Source organism: Lepus europaeus, unplaced genomic scaffold (genome assembly GCF_033115175.1).
Source record: "Lepus europaeus isolate LE1 unplaced genomic scaffold, mLepTim1.pri SCAFFOLD_3_1, whole genome shotgun sequence".
Lineage (NCBI taxonomy): Eukaryota > Metazoa > Chordata > Mammalia > Lagomorpha > Leporidae > Lepus > Lepus europaeus.
Window position 1 is genome coordinate 2920834 of NW_026909276.1, and position 26717 is coordinate 2947550.

Here is a 26717-nt window from a genome sequence, read left to right on the forward strand (position 1 = left end):
CCCTACCTCATGTTTCCCAGAGATATTAAGCAGGAAACTAGTTTGGAAGTGGAACACTGAAGACTTAGATTAGCACTGCAATATAGAATGTTGGCATCACATGCAATGATCAACAAATTCGAAAACCTGGAAGAAATCAAGACACATGCTAGGTAAAAACATTGAGCCATGAAGACATATAGAAAACCTAAACAAACCAAAAACCAAGACAGATATTGAATCAGTAACAAAAGCCCTCCAAAGAAAAGCCCAAGACCAGAAAGCTTCACTGCTAAAGTCTACCAGACTTTTAAAAATAGAACTAATTCCAATTCTTCTTAAACTATTCAAAGCAATTGAAAGAGAAGAGTATTCCCAAACTCCTATTTGGCCAGTGTCACCTTATTTTCTAAACCAGAAAATGATACAATAGAGAAAGAGAATTAAAGAACAATATCTCTGATAACCACAGATCCCAAAAATTTTCAACAAAATACTAGCTAATAAAATCCAACAACAGATCATAAAGATAATTTACCTGGACCAAGTGGAATGTACCTATGGTATGCAGGGATAGTTCAACATATGCAAATCAATAAATGTGATATGTGACACTAGCAAACTAAAGAATAAAAACCACATGATGATCAATAAATGAAGAGAAAGTATTTGATAAAAAGCAACCTTTCATTATAAAAACCTTAAGCAAGTTGGGAATAGAAGGAACATTCCTTATCACAATCAAGGCAATATATGACAAATCTTCAACCAACATCATATTGAATGGGAAATCGTGGAAGCATTTCCACTAAGATCTGAAACCAAAGTTGCTCTCCATCACTACTGCTGTTCAATACACTACTGACAGTTTTATCCATGGCAATAATGCAAGAAAAAGAAATCAAAGGAAAACAAATTAGAAAGGAGAAAGCCTAATAACCTGTTTGCAGGTATCATGATTCTAATTATTGGGAAACCAAAAGACTCCACCAAGAGATTATTGAAACTCACAAGAAAGTTTGGTAAAGTTGTAAAATATGAAATCAACACACAAAAATCAATAACCATTATATACACAAAAATGCCATAGCTGAAAAATAACTTATCAGATCAGTGCCATTCTCAATAACCATAAAATTTTTTATTACCTTGGAATAAATTTAGTCAAGGGTGTGAAAGATCTCTATAAGAAAAATTACAAAACATTAAAAAAAAAAAGAAAACACAAAAAAAGGAAAAATCTTTGATGTTCATAAATTGGAAGAACTAATATCATCAAAATTCCCATTCTACCAATAAAAATTATTTTTAATTTTACTTTCACAATCATTTATTTATTTGAGAGGAAGTTATAGAGAGACAGATAGAAAAAAACCGATGCCTTCTAACTGTTGGTTAATTCTCCAAATAGCTGCAATGGCTGGTGCTGGGCTGATCTGAACCCATGAGCTAGGAGCTTCCTCCTCATCTCCTATGTGGATACAGGAGCCCAAGCACTTGGGCCATCTTCCACTGCCTTCCTAGGCCATAAGCAGAGAGCTGGATCAGAGTACCAGCTGGGACCCAAACTGGCATCCATATCAGATGCCAATGCCACAGAGACTCAAATTACTATTCCACAGTGCCAGCCCCTCAAAAGCAATTCACAGATTCAATGTGATCTCAATCAAAATACCAAGAACATTCGGAAGGAAGACCTTCTCTCATTCTCTCACTGTCTATAACTCTGTCAAAATAAAAAAAAATAAAATAAAAAACTTTAAAAAATAAAAGAACATACAGCATCACCTGATGGTTCAGGAGCTTGACAAGTAGGACCCTGTGGTGGCCTATTACTGAATAGTTGCTCAAGAAATGATCTGAGGGGTGTTTGTTGGCAGCCATCGTTTGATCATTATGTATTTCACCAAGGGGGTCATTTATATGCCATGCAAACTAGAATGAAGATTGATAATAAAACTCCTGAGTGTCATAAATTTTTATCAAAATTAACAGGTCAGTTAGGAGCTCTTAATAAAGAGTTGGGGGGTTGACACTGGTACAGCAGGTTAAAACCCTGGCCTACAGTGCTGGCATCCCATATGTGCTCCAGTTCAAGTCCCAGATGCTCCACTTCTGACTCAGCTCTCTGCTCTGGCCTGGGAAAGAAGTAGAAAGATGGCCCAAGTCCTTGGGCCCCTGCACACATGTGGGAGACCTGGAAGAATTTCCTGGCTCCTGGCTTCAGATCAGCACAGCTCTGGCCATTGCGGCCATTTGGGGAGTGGATGGCAGAGGCTGACTCTCTTTCTCTCTGTCTTTCTGTAATTCTGCCATAATAATAAATAAATAAATCTTAACAACAACTGTTAGACCAGACTTGGATGGGACTCAATTATCCCAATGAGAGACTTCAATGATGCAAAAGCAAAGAGGTTTATTGTTCTAGCTCAATCTAGGGTCCACTCCTCCAATCATCACAACGGTCATCTGATGAGGACCCATCCCATTTCCTTTGTGAGGTTTATATAGGGTTTTCAGAGACATTCTATACATTATAGCACCATTCAGCAAATCATCTCATGCTGTGAGAATTTAAAGAACATCTCTTAAAATTGATTAGTAAATCCAGTGGTGGGAATAGACCTAGTAAAGTTGGTTAGATGGCTTTGGGGTTGATGCTTTTTAAAATGATTGGCTAAAGTGTAGGGTCCAAGCCATGAGGGTGTATATTCCAAACTGCAGGGTTTTGGGATGTTATCAATCACCTTAATGGCCTAAATAGACACCTGGAAAAGACAGCTGGATAGCAGGTATTTCCCTGCTATCTGCTGATTGGCTGTTGCTAGGGGAGTTTATCACAAGGGGAGTTTATTTTTCTTCTTTCGGGAGATTTTGCCAAAGGGTTCAGGGTCTGGTCAGGCCTGAGTTACAAGATGGAGGCCTAGCCTAAAATAGCTGTGCCTTGATCCAGGCTCAGATTCTTCACAAAAACAACAAAAAGAAACAGTGGGGGTGATAATGAAGCTATTACCCAAGGAGTAGTTGGTTATGCCCATTTGGGGAATTATTCTTGGAAAATGTTTATATATGCAGACAATGAACATTGTGCTGGAGATTTCACAAAAAACCTGATCATGTTCTTCTATACTGCAAGTCTTTTAACAGATGTCATAACTTTGCTTGACATAACACTGATGAAAATGTGAAACACACAAAGTATGCAAGGTGGAAGGCAACATATATCCATAATTGCTTAAAGAATGAGGAGACTACTCAAGCAGGCCCTATTGCAATTGAGGAAGATACTGATGGTGAAGAAAATGAAGATGCTGTAGTAGCATCTCTGCCCATTCAACACACCTCTGCCATTATCATCTTCAGCATTTGACCCAGGCAGCATGCCATCAAACAGCTATAATTTAATACAGAGTCCTCTGGGTGCACATGCCCCAGCCAATACACCAGCAAAAGTGCCCCATAGCATGGGTGTAACAAAGAATACTATCCAACCTACTCTATAGACTATTGCAGCCATTGATCCTGCACTTTTCAGTATGGTTTCCCAAGGCCATATCCACCTCAAACCTGAGGACTTTGTGAGAGCTCAGAAATACTGCAAATATGCTAGCAGTGCTTTACAATATGAAGATGTAAACACTGCCATTCAGAATATACAGAAAGACCTCAAGTTACTGATGACTGACAGAGAATGAAGCCTTTGTACAACAGATCCATGTCTCTTTGGCATAAAGAATTAACTCCATTACTGTCTTCAGCCTATCAAGAGTACAGTTTCAAGAAAGACTTCAGTTGAGTTGAATATGACAATAAAATCTGTGTGTATCAGATTCCTTTGGAAGCATTCATCAGTAGCCTCAACCAGTTTTTATTGTCCATTTAATGGCTTTGGTAATTTATGGGTACAGAGGGCTGATGTTGGCAAGATCCTAAAAACACCCTTTGAACCCTGCTCCAGCAAATGAAAACACAGAAAATATATATTGGAAATAAGCTTTATTAATTTACATACATGAAGAGAATTTTTTAAAAGGCATACTATTTGGACAAACAGATCATATTACTTTGCTTTAAAATTCTAAATCTAATGAAAGATTCCAGAATTGTCTAGATTAGAGATTATCTTTTTGTTTTCCTTAAGGCTTATAAAACAAATACAAATGTCCTAAAGTGCTAGATTAACCTGAAAAAATTATGTTCAAAACACAATTTTTATTCATTAGAGTTTAACATTGACAGAAAGGAAAGTTATTCAGTAAAGAGGTAGAAATGCTTTCAGACTTAGTATTAATAATGTTGGTTTCCCAAATGCTTTTTCTTATCCATTAAGCTTAAGGTGAATTGGTATTTGCTGCACTAGCAGTCTGACTGCATGTCTTAGAGAATGAAAAAAGAGGCCTGTAGAGATGCCTGAAGAGTTGGTGCTTTTAAGTTAAGATTCTTCTCAGCTGCTGAGGAGTTCATTCCATTGAGTGCATAACTATGGATGATTCAGAAGATTTATAAGACTTAAGATACTCAGTTGTTAAGTTTATGAATTTTGTGGTAAATTATGGACTTACTGTGTCACCCAAATTTGCTGTGTTAAAAAAATAAATACAAAGATTCTTTTTAAATAAAATTTTAAAAAAGTATAGGCTTGTATTGAACAAGATGTATCTAAACTTCATAAAATGCTGTTATTTTAATACAAAACATACATAAGCATATGTTTTAAACATAATTAATTGATTATAAAAGCTTGTGTTTCTACTCAAATACACTTGTGAAAAGAAATTACAATTTATCCACAAAATAATCTAGAATTTCCTAATAGTGTCTAACTTAAATAATGAAGTAAAACATCCTAAAACATCTTTTGTTTGTGTGAATTTAATTACAGTACCTTAAATTAGTATTCTCCATCCCAAAGGTTATTAAAAGTTTTGAAAGGGAGATAAACTCCATGAGGTTGGTAGATTTTTTGTTCTAAATTCTTCATGTACTTGGGGCTGGTGATGTGGTGCAAAGGCTAATCCTCTGCCTAAGGTGCTGGCATCCTTTATGGGTGCCAGTTCTAGTCCCAGTTGCCCCTCTTCCAGTCCAGTTCTCTGCTATGGCCTGGAAAAGCAGTGGAAGATGGCCCAAGTGCTTGGGCCCCTGCACCTGCATGGGAGACCAGGAAGAAGCAGCTGGCTCCTGGCTTTAGATCTGTGCAGCTCTGGCCATTGCAGCCACCTGGGGAGTGAACCAATGGAAGGAAGACCTTTCTCTCTGTCTCTCCCTCTGTCTGTAATTCTACCTCTCAAATAAATAAATAAAATCTTTAAAAATATATTCTTTTTTTTTTTTTTTGACAGGCAGAGTGGATAGTGAGAGAGAGACAGAGAGAAAGGTCTTTCTTTTTGCCATTGGTTCACCCTCCAATGGCCGCTGTGGCCGGCGCATCTCGCTGATCTGAAGCCAGGAGCCAGGTGCTTCTCCTGGTCTCCCATGCAGGTGCAGGGCCCAAGGACTTGGGCCATAGCAGAGAGCTGGCCTGGAAGAGGGGCAACCGGAATAGAATCTGGCACCCCAACCGGGACTAGAACCCGGTGTGCCAGCGCCGCAAGGCAGAGGATTAGCCTGTTAAGCCACGGCGCCGGCCAAAAAATATATTCTTTATATATTCATATTAATTACAACCTCTTATTTTAGAAAAATGAGGGTTAATAGTTTATGACTTCTGCTAGTCTGTGATTGTTACAAAGTAAAACTTCTAGTCAAGGTATGATTTTGTAAATTCCTTATTAGCAATCAAATTATTATAACAAAAATTGTGGTACTAAGTTAATAGTCTTTAAATAAACACAAATTAGGAGAATATTTAGCAACTTAAAAACACCTGGCTATCAAAATTATTCAGATGCAGACAAGATAAGCCTCCTTGTGGGGTAACCACATGCTGAATATCTGTTTTTTTATTTATATGTCTCACTGTCACAGGCTGAACAGCAACAGAACACAGTATGAGAATGATGAGCACTCCTCTAATTCTAGAGACATATGTGCCCTGTCAGGACTTCATTGGCCTAATTCATCAAAAGACTCAGGAATAAATGTTTCTGTTTTCAAGAGCATTGTGGGGCCAGTGCCATGGCGCAGTAGGTTAATCTTCCACATGTGGCACTGGCATCCCATATGGGCACTGGTTCTAGTCCCAGCTACTCCTCTTTCACTACAGCTCTCTGCTATGGCCTGGGAAAGCAGTAAAATATGGCCCAAGTGCTTGGTCCCCTGCACCCATGGGCAACTGGAAAGAGGCACCTGGCTCCTGGCTTTGGATCAAGTAGCTCCGGCTGTTGTGGCCATTTTGGGAGTGAACCAATGGTTGGAAGACCTTTCTCTCTGTCTCTACCTCTCACTGTCTGTAACTCTGCCTCTCAAAGAAATAAATAAAATCTTTCAAAAAGTCTGTTAAAGTGAATTACAACCACCATTGTATGTTTTCTTTCACAACTTCAAGTGGACATAGCTCATAAAATAAAATAAATCATAGGCTGATGCCATGGCTCACTTGGCTAATCCTCTGCCTGTGGCACCAGCACCCTGGGTTCTAGTCCCAGTTGGGGTGCCGGGTACTAGTCCCATTTGTTCCCCTTCCAATCCAGCTCTCTGCTGGGCCCAGGAGGGCAGTGGAGGATGGCCCAAGTGCTTGGGTCTCTGCACCTGCATGGGATACCTGGAGGAAGTACTCTGCTCCAGGCTTCAGATCGGCAGAGCACTGGCCATAGCGGCCATTAGGGGAGTGAACCAATGGAAGGAAGACCTTTCTCTCTGTATCTCTCTCAATGTCTATAACTCTACCTGTCAAACATAAATAAACAAATAAATAAATAAATAAATAAATAAATCATAGTTTCATAAATACTAAAGCTTAGACAATTGGTACCAATGAATAGCTTCTTTCATAGTGTCTCTTTATAAATAATTAATAAACCAATTATTTTCTTCCTACTCTGCAAAGCCAGTCAACACAATTGATTTCAAATTTAGAATTTTCAAATCACCCAGAAATGCACAATGTTAATGCTTTTGCAGCTTTATAAGAGCATAAAATAATAGCAATTTTTAATTCTTGCACTTTTTAACAGCAGGCAATGTTCAGCCTGAAGCCAGGATCCCAGAATTCCATGAAGGCCTGGGTGAGTTCAATTAATTATGAGGACACACAGTCTTCAGTGACACCTGTCTTTATAAAGACACATCAAAATACAAAATAAAACTCCCTACTCAGGACTTTTGAGATCCAAGAGAAAACTCAAATATTTTGCAGATGAGTGCAAAGCAGAAATCTGGAGACTCCTGTGAGCCAACAAGTTCCCTGCCTACCTGAGAATCAGCTTGTCACCAGGGAGATCAAGGGAAGAGGACCAAGCAAAGCCACTTGGAACCTGTGCCCAGAGTCTTATCTCTTGAGTGAGCATAAAGGCAGCCAAGTCATTGGGCACTGGCAGTTTTGGACCACCTTAATCCTGAAGTGGGTACACAAACTAGTCCAACTCAATTTGGGCTGAGTTATCAGACTGGAAATCTGGACAAAGATTGTCACCCATTAAGGAATCTGGACACAGGAATGGCCAAAAAAGAACCATCAGGAGATGCACACAATAGGAGTCAGAGTACTAAGTGGGTAATAAATGCACAGATCCTAGACCAAGGCAACAGGCAATGCCAACCTTCTCTTTTGTTGCAAAGTTTTCTTATTTTATCTTAAAGGCCTTGAGAAACAGATCTGTAGACATCTCATGTGTAAGACAAACATGGATCATTCATAATTGGCCTATAAATATTAGCATTCTTACCCTGATCAATGAGCCTCAGGAACTAGCTCAGGGAGGGGCAATTAAAGAGAATCACTTCAGTTTCATTTCTAGGGAAGTATACATCCTCCATGAACTGCTTCTGACAAAATATTTCTCCAATTTTCCAGGAGAAATACATCAACTCTGAAGAGGCTACTTTTTTTTTTTCCATAGAGTCCAACACCTGTCTTGGGAATCACCTGTGATACCAGGTAGATGGATAAGAAAGCCAATTGGAATCATCAACTAGAAGACAAGATACTTTACCCAAATCACTATATTTCACTCTACAGAAAAACACAAACTGAATCACAAAGAACTCCAGTCAATCAATCCCCTGATTTAAACAAAGGGCATATTTGCATTACTCCAGATATGCAGGCCTCTCTTTCTGTTGTACCTTCATGTGGACTATCTGCATAGGGATACAGAGTGAGGGGGAGGCTGCAGCAGTAAAAATGGTCAATGTTTCAATTATAAAACTGATTTTTAATTATCTCAAATTCAGTCATAAAAATTCTGCTCTAAGCAAGACACATAAAGCCAAGCTCATCCCTTTCTCAACAAAACTTTAATGCTAACTGCATATTTAGGAGTGTACTATTGCATTTAATTCCAGTACTTCTCTACATCTTATTTTTTAAGATTTTATTTATTTGAGAGGATGAATTATAGACAGTGAGAGGAAGAGACAGAGATAAAGGTCTTCCATCTGCTGGTTCACTCCCCAAATGGCTATAACAGATGGAGCTGCACTGATCTGAAGCCAGGAGCCAGGAGTTTCTTCTCTGTCCCCTCCTTGGGTACAGGGGCCTAAGCACTTGAGCCATCTTCTACTGTTTTCCCAGGTCATAGTCATAGCTGAGAGCTGGACCAGAAGAGGAGCAGCTGGGACTAGAACCGGTGCCCATATAGGATGCCAGTGCCACAGGCAGAGGATTAAACTACAAAGCCACAGTACCAGCCCCTCTACATCTTATAAGCATATCTTATCTGTAAGAAGAAAACTGAAAAGTGAGTCAAGTATATCACAAATTATGTTAGAAATTATCTTTAATTAAAAAAAAAAAAAGGAAAACCCTATAATAGAAATCCTCACAAATGACCTGTGTCCTATTACTTTATCCTTTGGAATACTTTTCAAGATTTCTTCTGGCCTTCTTACCTTCCCTTGTTCCTCATACCCTTTCAATATCACTGCCCTCTCTGTTCCTGCAGCTCTCTCCCTTTGGAAGCAGTCTTGTAGACTGTCAATCATTATTTCAAAATGTTTTGTAGGAAGGGCCTGAATGGCCTTCTAATGTCCCTTAAATATATATTTCCATAAAATAGATGATAGAGGGACTGGTACTGTGTCCCAGCAGGGAAAGCTGCTGCCTGCACTGCCGGCATCCCATGTGGGCGCTGCTTTGAGTCTCGGATGCTCCATTTCTGATCCAGCTCTCTTCTAAGGTCTGGGGAAGCAGCAGAAGATGGCCCAAGTCTTGGGCCCCTGTGCCCATGTGGGATAATTGGAAGAGGCTCCCGGCTCTTGGCTTCAGTTCAGGGTAGCTCCAGCCATTGCAGCCATCTGGGAGTAAACCAGAAGATGGAAGGCCTTTCTCCCTCTCTCTCTCTCTCTCTGCCTCTGCTTCTCTAACTCTGCCTTTCAAATAAAAATAATAATAATAATAATAAAGACAGTAGAGCATACTGGGAAAGCCATTGCCTCTGATGCTGGTATTCCATATTGTGCATGAGTTTATGTCCCAGCTGTCTACTTCTGATCCAGCTCCTTCATGTGCCTAGGAAAGCTACAAAAGATGGTGCTTGTGCTCCTAATCCCACATGGGAAATGTGGAAGATACTGGCTCCTGACTTTAATCCAGTCCAACTGCAGCTGTTGTGGCCAATAGGGGTGTGAACCAGTGGATAAATGATTTATGTCTCTCTTTGTAACTCTGCCTTTCAAATAAATAAATATTTTTAATTTTTTAAAAAAATTTAACAAATGTCCCTATATATTCTGACTCATCTTGACATGTAACAAGAGCCAAGAAAGTTGCTGCTGACTTTATGTAGTGCCTCTTCAATCCATTCTATAAGAAAAAAAAAATATGTATTTCTTTTGCTATCCGAGCACTCAAATCTAAAAGAAATAATACTACCCAGTACAGCTCTGTTTAAGGCTGCTCCTGCACTGAAGAAAAGTAAAGAAGCAAGGGGCCCAAACCCTGTGTGGCAGGGTGACAGTCCCCTCCTCACTCTGCATCTGAATTTCTGGTTAGAGATGGAGACAAAGGCAACTCCAGATACTGCAGCGGTACACAAACAGCCTCAATCACAGACACTCCTTGTGTTGTGCAACAGAAGGAGAGCACAGAGCACTATGTAAGGGAGGAATACATTGAACAAAAAGGAAAGCATGTGAATGGACATAGCTAAGAATTTCCCCACTCTGCTGATCATGATCTCAAGGATGTCCAGGCCAGAATTCCATTTCACTTTGGAAAGCCCACTCCATAAAGTTTTCTCCACCTAGGTGTATTCTTCTGTGAGGAATCTGTCTTCCTGTGAGAGGGCACCACCACAGACTGAAAACCAGTCAAAAAGCAGAGTGATGGCTTTAATTCTCAGAGGTGAATGGACAACCACATCTATGAATTCTGCCTTGAAAAATAAGCTTCCTTCTACTCTAGGAATCTGATATAGGTTTGAGCTAAAATGAGAAACACAGAGACCAGTTGGGTCTGTTAGGTGAGAAGAAAGGAAGCTTGATTTCCAGTTGTTACTTTGTAGCATGTTAGTTTTGAGAGGATTTCATTTTCCACTTCTATTTGAAGAAATGGAAAGGTAGAATCAGTGCCAGCCTGACACATGGCAGCTGATGACATCACAGCTTGCTACCCAAAAGTGGCAGCCAAAATAAACTCAACAAACTAGAATCAAAATAAAACAGGAGTCTAACATAATACCAACATTTGTTCAGCAGATATTACCAAGATCTTGACACACAAGTCACCAGGATAAAGGGTGGGGCTGGCCTTGTGGCACAGTGGATTAAGCCACCACCAAATAAAATGCTGGGATCCAATATGTGTGTCCACCCTTTAAAAAAGATTTATTTGAAAGTCAGAATTTTGGGGGCCGGTGATGTGGTACAGCTGGTTGACACACTGGCCTGCATCCCATATGGTCACTGGTTTGGATCTTGGCTGCTCCACTTCCAATCCAGCTGCCTGCTAATGTGCTTGGGAAAGTGGCACAGTATGGCCCAAGTCCTTGGTCCCCTGTATTCATGTGGGAGATCCAGAAGAAGCTCCTGGCTTCTGGCCTCAGATCAGCTCAGATCTGGCCACTGTGGCCATTTGGGGAGTGAACCAGCAGACTTAAGACCTCTCTATCTGTCTCTATCTCTATCAGTAACTCTGTCAAATAAATAAAATAAATCTTAAAAAAATGTCAGAATTATGGAGAGGAAGGAGAGTCAGATGGGATGGCATTGTGGACTAGCAGGTAAAGCTGCTGCCTGCAGTGCTGGCATCTGCTATAGGTACAAGTTCATGTCCTGGGCGCTCCACTTCTGATCCAGTTCTCTGCTAGTAGCCCTGGAAAAGTAGAAGATGGTCCAATACCTGGGTCCTTGACACCCAAGTGGGAGACCTGGATGAAGCTCTTGGTGCCTGGCTTGGGCCTGGCCCAGTCTTGGCCATTGCAGCCATCTAGGGAGTACACCAGCAGATGGAAAATCTCTTTCTCATTCTCTCCCTTTCTCTATCTCCTCCTTGCAAATAAATAAATAAATGCTAAAAAAGAGAGATCTTCCATCTGAGATGACTGCAATGGCCAGGGCTGAACCACACAGAAACCAAGAGCCAGGCACTTCATCTGGGTCTCACGCATGGGTTACAGTGGCCCAAAACACTTGAGTCATTTGCTGCTGCTTTTCTCAGGCCATCAGCAGGGAGCTAGGTTAGAAGTGGAGCAACTGGGACATGAACTGCTGCTCATCTGGGAAGCTGGCATTGCAGATGGTGGCTTTCCCCATTGTGCCACAATGCCAGCCCCATGAGTGCCAGTTTGAGTCACGGCTGGTCCACTTCTGATCCAGCTCCCTGCTAACACAACTAGGGAAGCAGAAACAGATGGCACAAGTACTTGGGTCCTTGCACCAACATGGGACACTGAGTTGGACTTCCAGGCTGGGCCAGGATTATTCATTGCAGTCTCTTGAGCGAACCAGCAGATGCAAGATCCCCATCCTTCTGTCTCTGCCTCTTTCTCTGTAACTCTGCTTTAAAATAAAATTTTTAAATCTTAATAAAATAAAGAGAAAGTGTGAGAGAGTAGCCACAGTAAAGTAACAGAGCAAAGCTACAGTTGTGCTGTCCCTCAGCAGGCTTCTGCCTCAAGTGGGAAGTCTCTGGCTTACAGACACTGACATAAGACACATTCACAACACATTTCAAAACAAAGATGAGAGGTTTACAAGGCACATTGATTTTATGATGACTTTCATTCATTAGGTACACTGGGTTTAGGTATATGCCTTTTGTGCAGCCAAGTTAACCCAGGGTCTAATTCAAAGAGATGTACTGAGGAAGATGTGCTGCCAGGGGAGAGAGCTGCAATGTCCCATTGCTCTTGTAGCATCATAAAGGGAAGGAAAAGGGCTACTCATGTCCATGGTTATAAAGAGGACAGAAGCACAAACATTTCAGAAGGCAGGAGCAAATTTCAAATATAGTTACTTTAAGAAAATAAAAGAAAGTAAATTTCAGAATATAACGTGGGGTAGAAACACACCATCAGTTCATCAATTCTCACAGGGATCCAGGAAAACTGCCCTGTCTACCCATAAACCAAATGTTTCAAAACACATTTTCTGATTAAATTCAGAAGATTACAGGACTCTGGGTGTTCAAATGCCAAATTAAGTTTTAGTTTCCACTACGGGCAGATGTAGCCCAATCACTCAGAACATGAGAAAAACTTTTCCATAAGGAATATGAAATATTCAGTCACACAGAATAACTGTGCTTAGTGCTCAAAGTGAACCCCAGGATAAGCACCCAGAAAACCTGTTAGGTCTTGGGGCCAGCTCCATGGTGTAGCATGTAAAAATTTATTTATTTATTTAAAAGGCAGAGAGGCAGGGCACAGAGAGAAGTCTTCCATGCACTGATTCACTCTGAAAATGGCTGCAATGGCCAGAGATGGATCTATCTGAAGCCAGGAGCCAGAAGCTTCTGTCAGGTCTCCCATGCAGTGCAGAACTCAAGAACTTGGGCCATCTTCCACTGCTTTCCCAGGCAACAGCAGGAAGCTGGATCTCAAACCAGCACCCATACAGGATGCCAGCACTGTAGGTGGCAGCCTCACCTGCCATGCCACAGTGCCAGCCCTCAAAATAAACCTATTTTAAAAAGCATTTTAAATGAGGGATGGGAGAGAGTTTGTTTATCCAAAGCAAGGATAACATAACATAACATAACATAACTACTACACAGAAGAAGCTCCTGGCTCCTGGCTTTGGATCAGCACAGCTCCGACCACTGTAGCCAATTGGGGAGTGAACCAGCAAATGAAGACTTATCTCTCTCTGCCTCTCCTCCTCTCTGTGTTCAACTCTGATTTTCAAGTAAAATAAATAAATCTTTAAAAAAAAGTAAGATAACTACTAGTACTCATTAACTTAAAAAATATAGAAATTTAATGAAACTCAAAATATAACCAAAATCATCATCTACTACAAATTATAATCTTTGAGAGTCATATAAGAAAAAATTTAACCCCTCCCCCCCTTTGAAAAATGCACATAGGACTGGTGTAGTAGGTTAAGCAGACCCTGACAGTGCCAGCACCTCACATGGGCACTGGTTTAAGACCTGGCTGTTTCATTTCCAATATAGCTCCCTAATTCACCTGGGAAAGCAAAGGATGATGGCCCAAGCATTTGGGCCCCTGAAATCAAGTGTGAGAACCAGAAGAAACTCCTAGCTTCTCATTTTAGCCTGGCCCAGCCCAAGTCATTGTGGCCATTTGAGGAGTGAACCAACGGATGGAAGACCTCTCTCTGTCTCTCCATCTCTCTGTAAATCTGCCATTCAAGTAAATAAAATGAATAAAAAAAAAAAAAACCTATACAATGTTGTATTTTGGTTATTCCCTCATACAAAGAAAGCTCAGATAAACTGTAGATGAATCCTCCTGGCTTGATGCAATTCATTAGGAGGATTGCTTCTGCCAGCCTCTGCTAGACATCAATGAGAGTTATTAATGGGAAGATGAGTGGACACATCAGACTGCTTCCTCACATGGCACATTTTCTTAAATACATCACTGCTACATTATCAGATTATGTCTCTCATATGAAACATGTCTCCTCTAAAAATTTTAAAGAACTTGCCAGAAACTTCTAGCAGACCAGGGAATGATGTGCCAAGAACAGTGAGTTAGCCTGAGTAGTTCAGGAAGCCTGTTCTTGGCTGTTTTCAAGTTCGTATTAATGTACACACAACATAGTTGCTGAGAAAGTGTCTTACAGTTGTTTCCTGGGTGTGAAGCAACTCTTTTCAGCAGAAACACATAACTGCTTGTCCACTCACAAGCACTGTGATAGGGAGTACATGGGAGAAAAGGTCAAAAACACACTGGGTTTGAGAGGAAGAATGCTGTTACCCTAGCAACCTCTATCCAGGATTCCCTTTCTATTTTTACTTCCTAGGTAACCTTACTATGCTAAATGAGTTTCACAGATTAGTAATCTGGTGACAACAGGACTCTAACAGAATCTGTGAATAACTCAATCAAGTGAAAACTTCATTATACTGAAAGTTCATCTATAGCAATAGTTTTCAGGGCCACATTGCTCTTTTTTTAAAAGATGTTTTATTTATTTATTTGAGAGGTAGAATTACAGATAGTGAGATGGATAGACAGAGAGAAAGGTCTTCCTTCTGTTGGTTCACTCCCTAGTTGGCCAAAATGGCCAGAAGAACTGCACTGATGTAAAGCCAGGAGCCAGGAGCTTCTTCTGGATCTCCAACATGGGTGCAGAAGCCCAAGCACTTGGGCCATCTTCTACTGCCTTCCCAGGCCATAGCAGAGTGCTGGATCAGAGGAGCAGCTGGGACTCAAACAGGTGCCCATATGGGATGCTGGCACCACAGGCAGAGGATTAACCTACTGAGCCACAGTGCCAGCCCAAAGCCACATCTTTTATCGTACTGTGTGGGCATCTCTGTGGGGGGAGAGGGGCACATTTTCCCTTTTCTTCCTTACCCCTCTTCACATTAACACCTTGTACAAAGGCTTCCACAGACCAGTCATTTTGAAAATCTATCACTAACATCCTCCCATGTTGAAAATGCCATGGGGTTAAACACAGAACCCAGAATAAGAAAAGTAACTTGAAGCTGGTGTTGTGGCTGAGCGGGTAAAACCATATGGGTGCCGGTTCAAGACCTGGCTGCTCCACTTTTGATCCAGCTCTCTGCTATGGCCTGGGAAAGCAGTGGAAGATGGCCCAAATGCTTGGTCCCCTGTACCTGTGTGGGAGACCTAGAAGAAGGTCCTGGCTTCTGATCCATGTAGTTCTGGCCATTGTGACCATCTGGGGAGTGAACCAGCAGATGGGAGATCTCTCTTTCTCTCTCTCTCTCTCTCTCTGTCTGTCTGTCTTTGCCTCTCTCTAACTCTGCCTTTTAAATAAATAAATAATTTTTTTTTTTAAAGTAACCGGCCAGCGCCATGGCTCACTTGGTTAATCCTCTGGCCGGCATCTCATATGCGCACCAGATTCTGTCCCAGTTGCTCCTCTTCCAGTCCAGCTCTCTGCTGTGGCCCAAGTGCTTGGGCCCCTGCACCCACGTGTGAGACCAGGAGGAAGCACCTGGCTCCTGGCTTCGGATCAGCACAGTGCACCAACCATAGTGGACATTTGGGGGGGTAAACCAATGGAAGGAAGACCTTCCTCTCTCTCTAACTCTGCCTGTCAAATTAAAAAAAAAAGTAACTGGCCCTCTTAATTAAAACCATATGGACTGTAAGATAATCAACTTGGTGGAGCATTGAGTGACTGTAAATAACTAGACAAAAAAAATTGATACTTTTCTGTATTTATGTTTTCGTAGCTCTCCACTATGAAAATCCAGATTGAAGTAGCTCATTATTAACTCACACGGTAGACTTGCATTAATTTCAGTTCACTTCTCACTTTGCAAAGGGATTGGCAGCAGGTAATAAAAGTTGACATCCCTAATAACATGAGAAGAAAGAAGGGTTGAAGACAGAAATTGAAAAGCAGGAAAATAAATCAGCTACGTTTCCATGGCCTCAAGCTCCAGATTAAAAAAGAGTCTGTTAATTATACACAGAAGAGAGATCACTCCAAAAAGATACTGCACAAGCTTCACGTGCTGCTGGGAAAGTCAGCCAAACACAGAGCGCCCCAGCTGTCAAATGTGTCCCCGGGGTCCAGCATGGGGGCCATGAGCCAGATCCTACTCTGATCTTCCATCTCCACCTCTCCACTGCCTCAGGCTCCGGCTGAGGGCCACCGAGCCCTGCCCAGCTGGAAATACCAGGGGATATAGCCTGAGGCCCAGCCACAAGGCATTCTCTGACCCACCCAAAGTGAGAACTGGGCTTATTTAAATGGGAATCCTTCCTTCGCCATGCTCTCAACTGCCCTGCTTGTTCCTCGTCCAGTGTACTTTAAGGAGAATTTGAGCGAGGCAGCCCGTGGGACCGGCCATGCGTCGGGAGACTAGGAAGTGGCTCTGGGAGACACAACACCTGGGCCCCAGCCTTGACTCTGCCGGAGAAGCTCCCAGGATCACTGAGAAGCAAGTGATCGAGGTCTGGGAGCCGCCACCCGCCATCGCACCCACCCCTCTCCCACACACGCATAGATGTCCCTTCCTGGTCTCCATACTTGCCGTGGAAAATCTTGGGAGCAGGTCCTCTTCAGGACACACAGGGAGCAAAGCGGAGAGTGTGGGACAGGAGAAGTCCTGGAACTTGGGACCCACGGGTGGCAGATGCAGAGGCACAGAAGCAGAGGGTGGCAGGTCAGGGGTGCGTGCTCCCGAACCGCCTCCAATTGTACTTGCAGAGCAAGACTCCCCAGTGAATGTGGGAGAAGGAGCAGCGCGGCCTCTCAGGGCCCTCTCTGATCAGTAAATGAACTTCTGTTCCCAACCCCAAGCCACGTGGTAAGGAACGCGCATGAGCACGTTCTCCCACATTCACATGCACAGGCGTTCTGAGCAGGAAAACGTTAGAGCACCGGGTGACTCTGGGAAATGGAGTCCAGGCCAGGGCATTCCTGGATAGACTTACTGGCCCTCTCCTAGGGCTGCAGTGTGGGGTGGGTGGAGACAGGCTGGGAACCAGAGCTTTTGCTTTTGTTTACATCCCTCCTTCCCTTCCTTCCCACCCCAGACCTCAAGGGTCAGCTGCTGTTCTTCCTTTCTTGAACAAAATCTTAAGAAGTAACAGCCACTACTGCTGAGTCCCAAATCCCAGTTCCCTCACACACGCTGTTTCCCTCAGAAAAATCCTACCGGCTGCTTTATTCCTGGACAGCTTCTCTCAAGTAATGAATGACAAGGATTTCAATGTAACTCTTAGCACAGGTGCACACGGCATAGTTTAACATCTAGATTTGAGAATACAATTTTTATTTGTGTCTTTTATTTGTGGTTCTTTTCAAAGTATTTTACACCACCCTCTAATTCACCAAGTACAAAAAACAAAGAAAGAAAGAAAAAAAAAAGAGAGAACTGGATACAGAACTAACATTGCCAAGTATCTTCTAGGGGCCAGATTACCAGAGTAAATGCCTTACTTTGTATCAATTATACCTCAGATTAATTCTGGAGACAGTATTCTCAATTTACAAAGAGAAAGCTGAGGTGGAAAGAGATTAGATGCCCATGGAAGTATGGTAAAAATGTCTAGGTTAAAGGCCAACCAAAGTGAAATATTGGTTTAAGAAATCTTTTGGGACCAGCACTGTGGCATAGTGGGCTAAGCCTCCTCCTTCAGCACCGACATTCTATATGGGGGCTGGTTCAAGTCTCTGCTGCTCCACTTCCAATCCAGCTTTCTGCTCTAGCCTGGGAAAGCAGAAGATGGCCCAAATGCCTGGGACCCTGCATCCACATCAGAGACCCAGAATTTCCTGGCTCCTGGCTTTGGATCAGCTTAACTACGGCTATTGTAGCCATTTGGGGAGTGAACAAGTGGATGGAAGACTTTCTCTCTCTGCCTCTGCCTCTCTGTAACTCAGCCTTTCAAATTAAAAAGAAAATCTTCTTTAAAAAAAGAAATATTTCTTTTATCTTGGGACTGAGTTTCTAAAACCACAGATTTCTCATTTCTAAAATAAAAAGTGAGGGAGAGGAAGAGTATCTACAATCCTAATCTTCACTGTAGAGAAACACATAGGATTATAACTTATCTAAATAAGAAAGGAGGTTCAAACTTGCTATTGCTGTATGGTTATTTTTCTCATGTTTAATATCAAGATAGCATATAAATATTATGCATTCTTAGATATATGTGTGGTGTTTGATTTTTAAGATTTTAAGTAGAAATGTAAATGGAAGCAGGATGACATGGAGTTCTGTTTGTGGTTACTTCTGTCAATTATAATTTAGGGGATTAGAATTGCTGTATTAGGAATGCTTAAATGTATCCATTCATTTCACACTAATGTTTATTATGTCTTTGTGTAGACTGCTTTTTCTTGCCAGATTGAAAATTCAGGAGGGCAAGAAACATGTTTGCTTTGACATTAAAACTCAGCATCTTGATATTCTTCCTTTTAGTTTAATGAATAAATGAGGCTATAAAAATTAAACAAATACAATTTCTGATCCCCAATAACTACCTAGTTGAGCAGACAATGAAATAGATATCTATTTGATAACAGACACAATTAGATGAATGTATAATTTGTTGCTCAGAGACAACTTTGATAATAAAAAAGACATGTTAATGATGACACAGGGCTGAAATATATAAACAGAAACCATCCAGGGCCAAGCAGGTTAAATGTTCACCCTAGCTTTGTAAGGCTTTCCATTCACTATTTAGTAAGCATTTACTGAGCATTCTTTTGTGTGATGTGTTGAAAGAACTACCAGCCACATGATTTTCCTAGATATTGGAATAAGAGAACCTGAGCAATCAGAAAAAGGTTGGGATGAACTGAGAGGCTTTTGACACAAAGGTAAGAAAAACAAAAAGCAGAGAGGTCAATTAAAAAGTATATCAATGGTAATTTAGTAGGATCTGAACCAAGGTATGGTGGTAGTAGGAATGAAGAAGAGGCAACAGATTACAGGGAGATCCAAAAGGCAGAAACAACAGGATTTCAGTGGTAGATGAAGGCAGGAGGGAACTCATGTGTAAATCTTCATTTGGATTTTATTATCTAATGGACAAGGAGTTCTCAGTACATTCATGTTCATCAGTAATAAAAGGCTACCTCCAACTGACTTATAAACTTCCCCTAAATCCAAGACACAATCTCATGGGTAGCTACTATCTATAAGCCTTATGTTGATCATCAAGCCAAATATTTTTAACTGTTACAATCTACAATGGTCCTCATTATGATGCAGTTACTTAGAAACTAGAAGACATAATCCATGTCTATAAGAAAGGTCTAAATAAAAAAGTAAAATTCAGGGGCTGGCGCTGTGGCGCAGCAAGTTAACACCCAGGCCTGAAGTACCGGCATCCCATATGGGCCCCTGTTTGAAACCCGGCTGCTCCACTTTCAATCCAGCTCTCTGCTATGGCCTGGGAAAGCAGTAGAGGATACTTGGTCCCCTGCACCCACATGGGAGACCTGGAGGAAGCTCCTGGCTGCTGGCTTCGAATCAGCACACCTCTGGCCATTGTGGCCAATTGGAAAGTGAACCATCAGATAGAAGAGCTCTCTCTCTCTCTCTCTCTCTCTCTCTCTGTGCCTCCCCTCTCTCTGTGTAACTCTGATTTTCAAATAAATAAATGAATGAATAAATAAATATTTTTTAAAAAGAGTAGTAATGGTCAATATTTATTAAAAAAAAGTTGTTACAAAACCAATAAAATCATATAATTCAAAGCTAAATTTGGCATACCTCACTAATTCACAATTAAGCACAATTAAGCAGGAAAGAAATTTAAAAAAAAAATTTTCCCTAGAGAGGGGCCGGCACTATGGCATAGTGGGTAAAGCTGCCACCTGCAGTGCCAGCATTGGTTCAAGTCCTGGCTGCTCCACTTCTGATCCAGCTCTCTGCTATGGCCTGGGAAAGCAGTAGAAGATGGCCCAAGGCCTTGGGCCCCTGCACCCATGTGGGAGACCTGCAAGAGGCTCCTGACTCCTGGCTTCAGATTGACACAGCTCTGGCCATTGCAGCCAATTGGGAATGAACCAACGGATGGAGGACCTTTCCCTCTCTTTCTTCCTCTCCTTCTCTCTCTGTGTAACTATTTCAAATCAATAAATAAATCTTTAAAAAAAACCAATTTCCTGGAATAGCCAAAATGCACATTATAAAGTCCAAGTAAAGTGTCTAGCCACTGGCTCACCATCCTGACTCATAAAAACTCACTCTGTCCTGGCTACTCTGATATGAGTGGATGGACACAAAGCAGAAAAGAAAGCAATAGGTTTGAGCAGTAAATAAATGGAAAGGGCTCCAACAACAATGCTGCAGAGCTCTGTGGCTCCTAACTGAATGTGATATGCAGGCAGGCATCTCCTTAATTTCTGCCATGCTCTCACTTGTTCTAGGACCATAGAACTGAGCACAACAATCAGAGCTTTCAAGTCCAACATCCACAATTCACTTAGTGATAGTGGAGCACTGTAGCTTTGCTTCATGAGTACAACTAAACCTCCACAATTTATATGTCATCCTGTTTGGATCCACTGGAATTGGAGAGCATATGGGGTTAGAGGGAGTATAGGAGCATGGTGTGTGAGGGTCTCATGGTGGTGGTAGCTGTGCAGAGGGAGGGGTGGAGGAGGAGGAGAAGAGCAAGAGCCCCTAGCACTGTGGGAATGAGGAGCCGAGGATGAATGGAGACAGGGATGACTTGTCTGTATTATGCCTGGTACTCTCCTGGGTATAATTGATGCAACACAAATAATGTGAATATCATGATTACCCTAAAGGCAATTTCAGTCCTGGTGTATGGATGACAAGGACATAGATAATTAAAAACAATGTGACAAAAGTTGTAGGTGCACAATACAATCACCTACATCATTTGTGGATGCCATGCCCATCAGGCAGGAACCACCAGGCTAAGGTCAGATCTCAGGGCTGGCATTGTGGTGTAGAGGGTAAAGCCACCCCCAACAGTGCCAGCATCCCATATGGGCACTGGTTCAACTCCCAGCTGCTCCACTTCTGATCCAGCTCTCTGCTGTGGACTGGGAAAGCAGATGGCACAAGCCCTTGGGCCCCTGCACCCTCATGGGAAGACCTGGAGGAATCTCCTGGCTCCTGGGTTCTAAGCAGTGCAGCTCTGGCTATTGCAGCCACCAACTGTGAAGTGAACCAGTGTATGGAAGACCTCTTCTCTCTCTGCCTCTCCTTCTATCTCTGTGTAACTGACTTTCAAAAAAATAAATAAATAAATCTTTTTAAAAAAAAAAACAGTCAGATCTCAGAGGTAGCAGAGCCCAGAAATGACAACATTGTATGAAATGAAAATAGGCAGATGGTAGGTAGAAGCTTGGTAACTAAAGCTGGGATCAGCACATGGATCTTGACTGGCAGGCTGTCAAAGCAATCATTAATCTGGACTAGGCTGGGATCTCCCAACTTCTATCCCAGTGTCCATGTCTTTGCAGAGAGGCATAACCAAGAAAGAGAAAATCATCTCTGGCTTTGGCTGAGGGGACTGTGGGAGCTCCCCACATTTGAAGCCAGAATCTTTTTAACCCTGAGATTCCCTCTTTCACAGGAAGGCTCTTTTCTGGCCTTGTCTTCTTAGCATAAACCTCTCAAGCCACCAGACCTCCCATAGCCCCACATCACAGGGCACATGTGAATGTGAATGGCTGAATGAACAGAATCTTGAGGTATCATGTAAATGGAAGACTCATGAATCTATTCTCACCTTATGGGTGTACTTGAAGGGGAGAAAACTGAGGCAGAGGACTTTGGTCATGCTCAACCATAGAGTCCTCCTTACAAAGCAGAAAAAAAAAGAAAAAAAAATCCTGTTCACACTTCAGAAGTGCCCAGTCTCCCACCCCTGAGTACGTGCTCTAACAATGACAAATCCCCTAAGACCAGAGTTGGGCAGGCACTGTCTTGACTGTGTAGAAAACATTTGGGGAAGAAAAGCCCTGCCCCTCTAGAGCCCATTGGTCAAAGGACCCAGCAGAAGACTAGGAGGCTTGCCGCATCACACATCTGCCCACAGAGAAGGATGGTCACAGATGTGCTGTGAGCTGTGGCCTCATGGTACTGGCTGCCGCTGTTGACACATCAGGGATGACTGGTGGCAGTGGTTTGAGCTAATCCTGCCTCTGCCTGGCCAGCACTGCAGTATGCATGGAGCGAGTCTGCTCCTGGACTGCCTGATGAGGCCAAGGGATGTGTGTAGACCTAGTCAGAGGAAGTATGAAGCACTGGCCTCAAGGTTGGAAAGTTGCCATAGCAACAATATATTCAGAAGGTGATGTGGCAGGGGTAGCCCTGCAAGGCAGTGTGGCCTCCTGACTACATGTCCTTCCCCTTATGCACCTCTGAACTTAGATGAGCCTGAGTTGAGTGCAAGAACCTGGGTGGGTGATGCTGAGAGACCACCAGATGAGATTCTGGTTAATGTATGCAGGTTGTGGGTCATAATGACAATCAAATGTGCAATGTTGGGATCTGTCCCATGTGTTCACTCACATGCCTGATATGAGTGAGGGTCAGACAGAGGGAGAGTGGGCCAAGGGATTTTCAAGAAGGACCTGTGAGCAAGTGAAGCAGGCTGATTTCTTACCTGGGGCTACTAGAGAAGAAGAAAGGTTTGCAGGCTAGAAAATGAGCAAAGAGATAGGAAACACTGCATCTCTTTTGCTCCTTCCCCAAGATGCACACCCAAGGTTAGCAATTGACCTCTTCTTATATCTGAATTGATGGTAGTAATGATGTTGGAACTTGTGAATAAAGGCCTAATGTGGCTAATATTCTGCTTGTCTTTCCTACAAATGGCTCAACAAATGATATTTGCTTAAAACAAATATAGGCATGCACATAGCTTGAGACTTGACTGAGAGTTCTTGCAAAATGTAAGTACTCCTTGCTGACTTGAAAGATGCTAAATGTGTGGCTCCATATTGAGGATTTGGAGTTCTGTCATTAGAACTGGATTTTGCCTTTGGTGGTGCACATCATTTTCTCTACTAGGTCTCTGACAACTCCTATGGCATTTACCCTTGCTAGACATTTCCTCAGGTTCCCAGCTGAAAGGCAGCCAAACATGAATCCCATTATTGAAAGACTGACATCTGTGGTCTTTTTGTGTGGGACCCTCAGCTGTCGGGATGGAAGAGCAACAGCATCTCTCCACAAGAAACACTGGAGACAGGCCTGATGAGCCTGTCTGTTTATTAGCAATCAGGCTCAGAATTTATAGGCTAAGAGGGAAAGAAAAAAACCTTGGGTGGCAACAGCAAGTCTATAGAGCAGAAGGGGCAACATGCCAAAAGGCCTCTAACTAATTGACTTATAGGTCACGTAGGACACATAGGCCCCTGGGCTCCTTTGTGCAACCAGCCCACATCTGGGAGTTGCTTATCAGCTCTCTGTTTATGAACCACAAAAGCATAGCCACAAGGCTTCCAACAGGAAGAGGGGATGGAGGAAATGGGTCTGGAGCTCCTGCCACCTGCCAGCAGCCAGGCTGTGGGGTCCCTCCTGGGATAGCGCACCATGCCCTCTCAACCTTCCACATGGGCAGGGCAGGCAGTCCCATGGGATCACCCACAGAAATCTATCCGAACTGCAAAAGATTGTGATTGGCTAAATTGTTATTATAGAATTTATATCAGAAATTTCCCACCAAAATCTGCTTTATTCTGACTTTGTCATACACAGTGATGGAGAAAGGACAAAAACCCTTATGTCCATGTTGATCTCCTACCTACACAACAAGCATTCCCCCGTTTCTCTGACTTGCTAATACAGCCTCTCCCCCCACCAGCCCGCATTGACCAGCCTTGCCCTGCCTCAACTTTTGGGCACAACACTATGTGAAAACTCTGCTATCAGCCTGAGATCTCCCCCACTCCTCCCAAGCTGTCTTCCTCTATCTCAGCACTCAGCCTCAGAGTCCAGCCTCAGCCCAAACCCCTCCCAGCTCACACTGTGACCTCAAAGGACCTTTAAATCTAGCCCAAGCACTGCTCTATCTCAGCAGCCCTGCTTTCGCTCTGACCTCCAAGCTCCTTCTTACCACTTTGTGCTATATAAAGCACTAGCCTGTAAGACAGGGGGTTCTCTCTTTGCTGTGTTTGCTGGGAACACTCTGCCATGCCTTGGAGTGAATCAACCTTCTGAATAAACATGGACTGCCTGTGGCTCCATGCTCTGTCTCCTCTTTCTTGGCACACAGCTTGTCTTGTTTTGTTTTATGGACCCGTGCATGAAGATTTAAGATTACTACCCCAATCCCCGACCATTTAAAAGCTAATTTATAAATATGGACTTAGAATGTGGCTCCATTAATGTGTGTCTGTGATCTTAGAAGTTCTTTTGGCTGCTTTTATTGGGAGGTGACTGTCAGGAAATGAACTGCTAGGAAGAGATTGATGAAATTTCCTTTGAATTCTGTGGTGCTTCACTGAAACTTGGAACATTTTGGTGATCTAAGATTAAAAGCTCATTAACAATTCTTACTCAAAGATGCTAAAAATAATCAGCTATCTAGATCATAGACCTTGGATAAATGTTCTCTCCAACTTGAAATTTCTTTTCTTTTCTTTTTTATTTGACAGGTAGAGTTATAGACAGTGAGAGAGAGAGAGGCAGAGAGAAAGGTCTTCCTTCTGTTGGTTCACTCCCCAAATGGTCACCATGGCCGGAGCTGCACCAATCTGAAGCCAGGAGCCAGGTGCTTCTTCCTGATCTCCCTTGTGGGTTCAGGGGCCCAAGCACTTGGGCCATCCTCTACTGCCCTCCCGGGCCACAGCAGAGCTGGACTGGAAGGGGAGCAGCTGGGACTAGAACCTGGTGCCCATAGGGGATGCCAGCACCGCAGACAGAGGATTAACCAAGTGAGCCATGGTGCTGGCCCATCCAACTTGAAATTTTTAAAGACTTCACTTAAATGATTTTAGCATTGATGTTTTCAGAAAGGAAATACAAAGAGCTACCCTTTTTCTTTGGCTTAGCTGAACTTAGTTGTGGGAAGGAAGGGGAATGTGGAACCCAGTGACTGGTGATGTCTGGAGACCTAAGCTCCTAATGGCTACTCCCATGATTTCCTACAGCTTTTATATCTGAGTGAAATCAGGTGAGAAACTCTAGTGTGCAAGCAAAGCACTCTGACAATCAATATGTTGTCCACAGTAGAGACTAGTAACTGAGGAATCAATATAGTCATTTTTCAGCATGGTGATTGCCTTTAGAGCCATGAGCTTCAGCCCCCTGGGTGTAAAAAATTCCCAATTTTTGGTCCCCCAAATCCAGAGAGGATTCCATACAGCTCACGACAAGAGAAGTTTTCACCAAACATGTAAGCCCTTTTTGCATTCTTGATAGAATTTCTCAGGATCAAGGTTCTAAGCATTTTGACCTTGATATTTCTAGCTGGACCCTTGGATATGTCAAAGGATATGCATCTCATCTTATAGAGATAATAGCTACTTTGTCTCTTTGGATTTTATATAAAGTTCTGTTATACAAAATCATGCTAAATGTTGTTATATTAACATGGATATGTTATTGATATAAATGTCATAGAAATTATATAAAAGTGGGCTGGCACTGTGGCATAGCAGGTGAAGCCACTACCTGCAGTGCCAGCATCCCATATGGGCACAGCTTTGAGTCCCAGCTGCTCCACTTTTGATCCAGCTCTCTGCTATTGCCTGGGAAAGCAGTAGAAGATGGTCCACTCATCTTGCCATGAGACCTCTCTGGGACACATATATGTGAATAATCATGACATTCAACAAGTGTGTACTAGCAGGCTGGATCTAAAAAACGTCCCTATAGCAGGAGTAGGGAACATCCATAGTGTAGGCCATAAAAAGCCCATGAAATCATCTGGTCTGACCCTGCTAAGGCAACTGCAAATGGGATTTGAAATTCAATAAACCTATAGCAGGCTAAATCTTTTTTTTAAAGATTTATTTATTTATTTGAAAGGCAGAGGGAGGGAGAGAAAGCAAGAGAGAGAGAGAGAGAGAGAGAGAGAGAGAGAGGTCTTAGATCCACTGTTTTACTCCCCACATGGCCACAATGGTAGGAGCTGGGCCAATCCAATGTCAGAAGCCAGGAGCTTCTTTTGGGTCTCCTGAGCAGGTGCAGGGGCCCAGGGATTTGGATCATCTTTTACTGCTTTCCCAGGTCATAACAGAGAGCTGAGTCAGAGTGGAGCAGCCAAGACTTAAACCAGGCAGTGGCTTTACCCACTACACCACAGTGCTGGCCCATAGGCTAAATCTTACATTGATAATTTTGTATGGCCTGTGAATAATGGTATAGATATACAGATGGCCCTTGGAAGAAACGTCCTTTGCTTTAGAAACTGTCGGGGACCATGCAACATGTGGCCTCTTAGCGGAAAACTACTGAAGTAGAGCTAAGCAGCCCAGGCCGGAAAGTACTGATAACGCCACCCTGTGTCTAAAGACTTTATGACCATTCCCCCACCTGCACAAGCATTGCAGCTGCAAGATAACCTTGTGACCTCCCT

At 42.6% G+C, this 26717-nt stretch overlaps 1 pseudogene; it reads left to right on the top strand.

The window, feature by feature from the left end:
* Window positions 1-1893: 1893 nt before the first annotated feature.
* Window positions 1894-3674, top strand: LOC133755300 (vacuolar protein sorting-associated protein VTA1 homolog; annotated as a pseudogene).
* Window positions 3675-26717: the final 23043 nt, after the last annotated feature.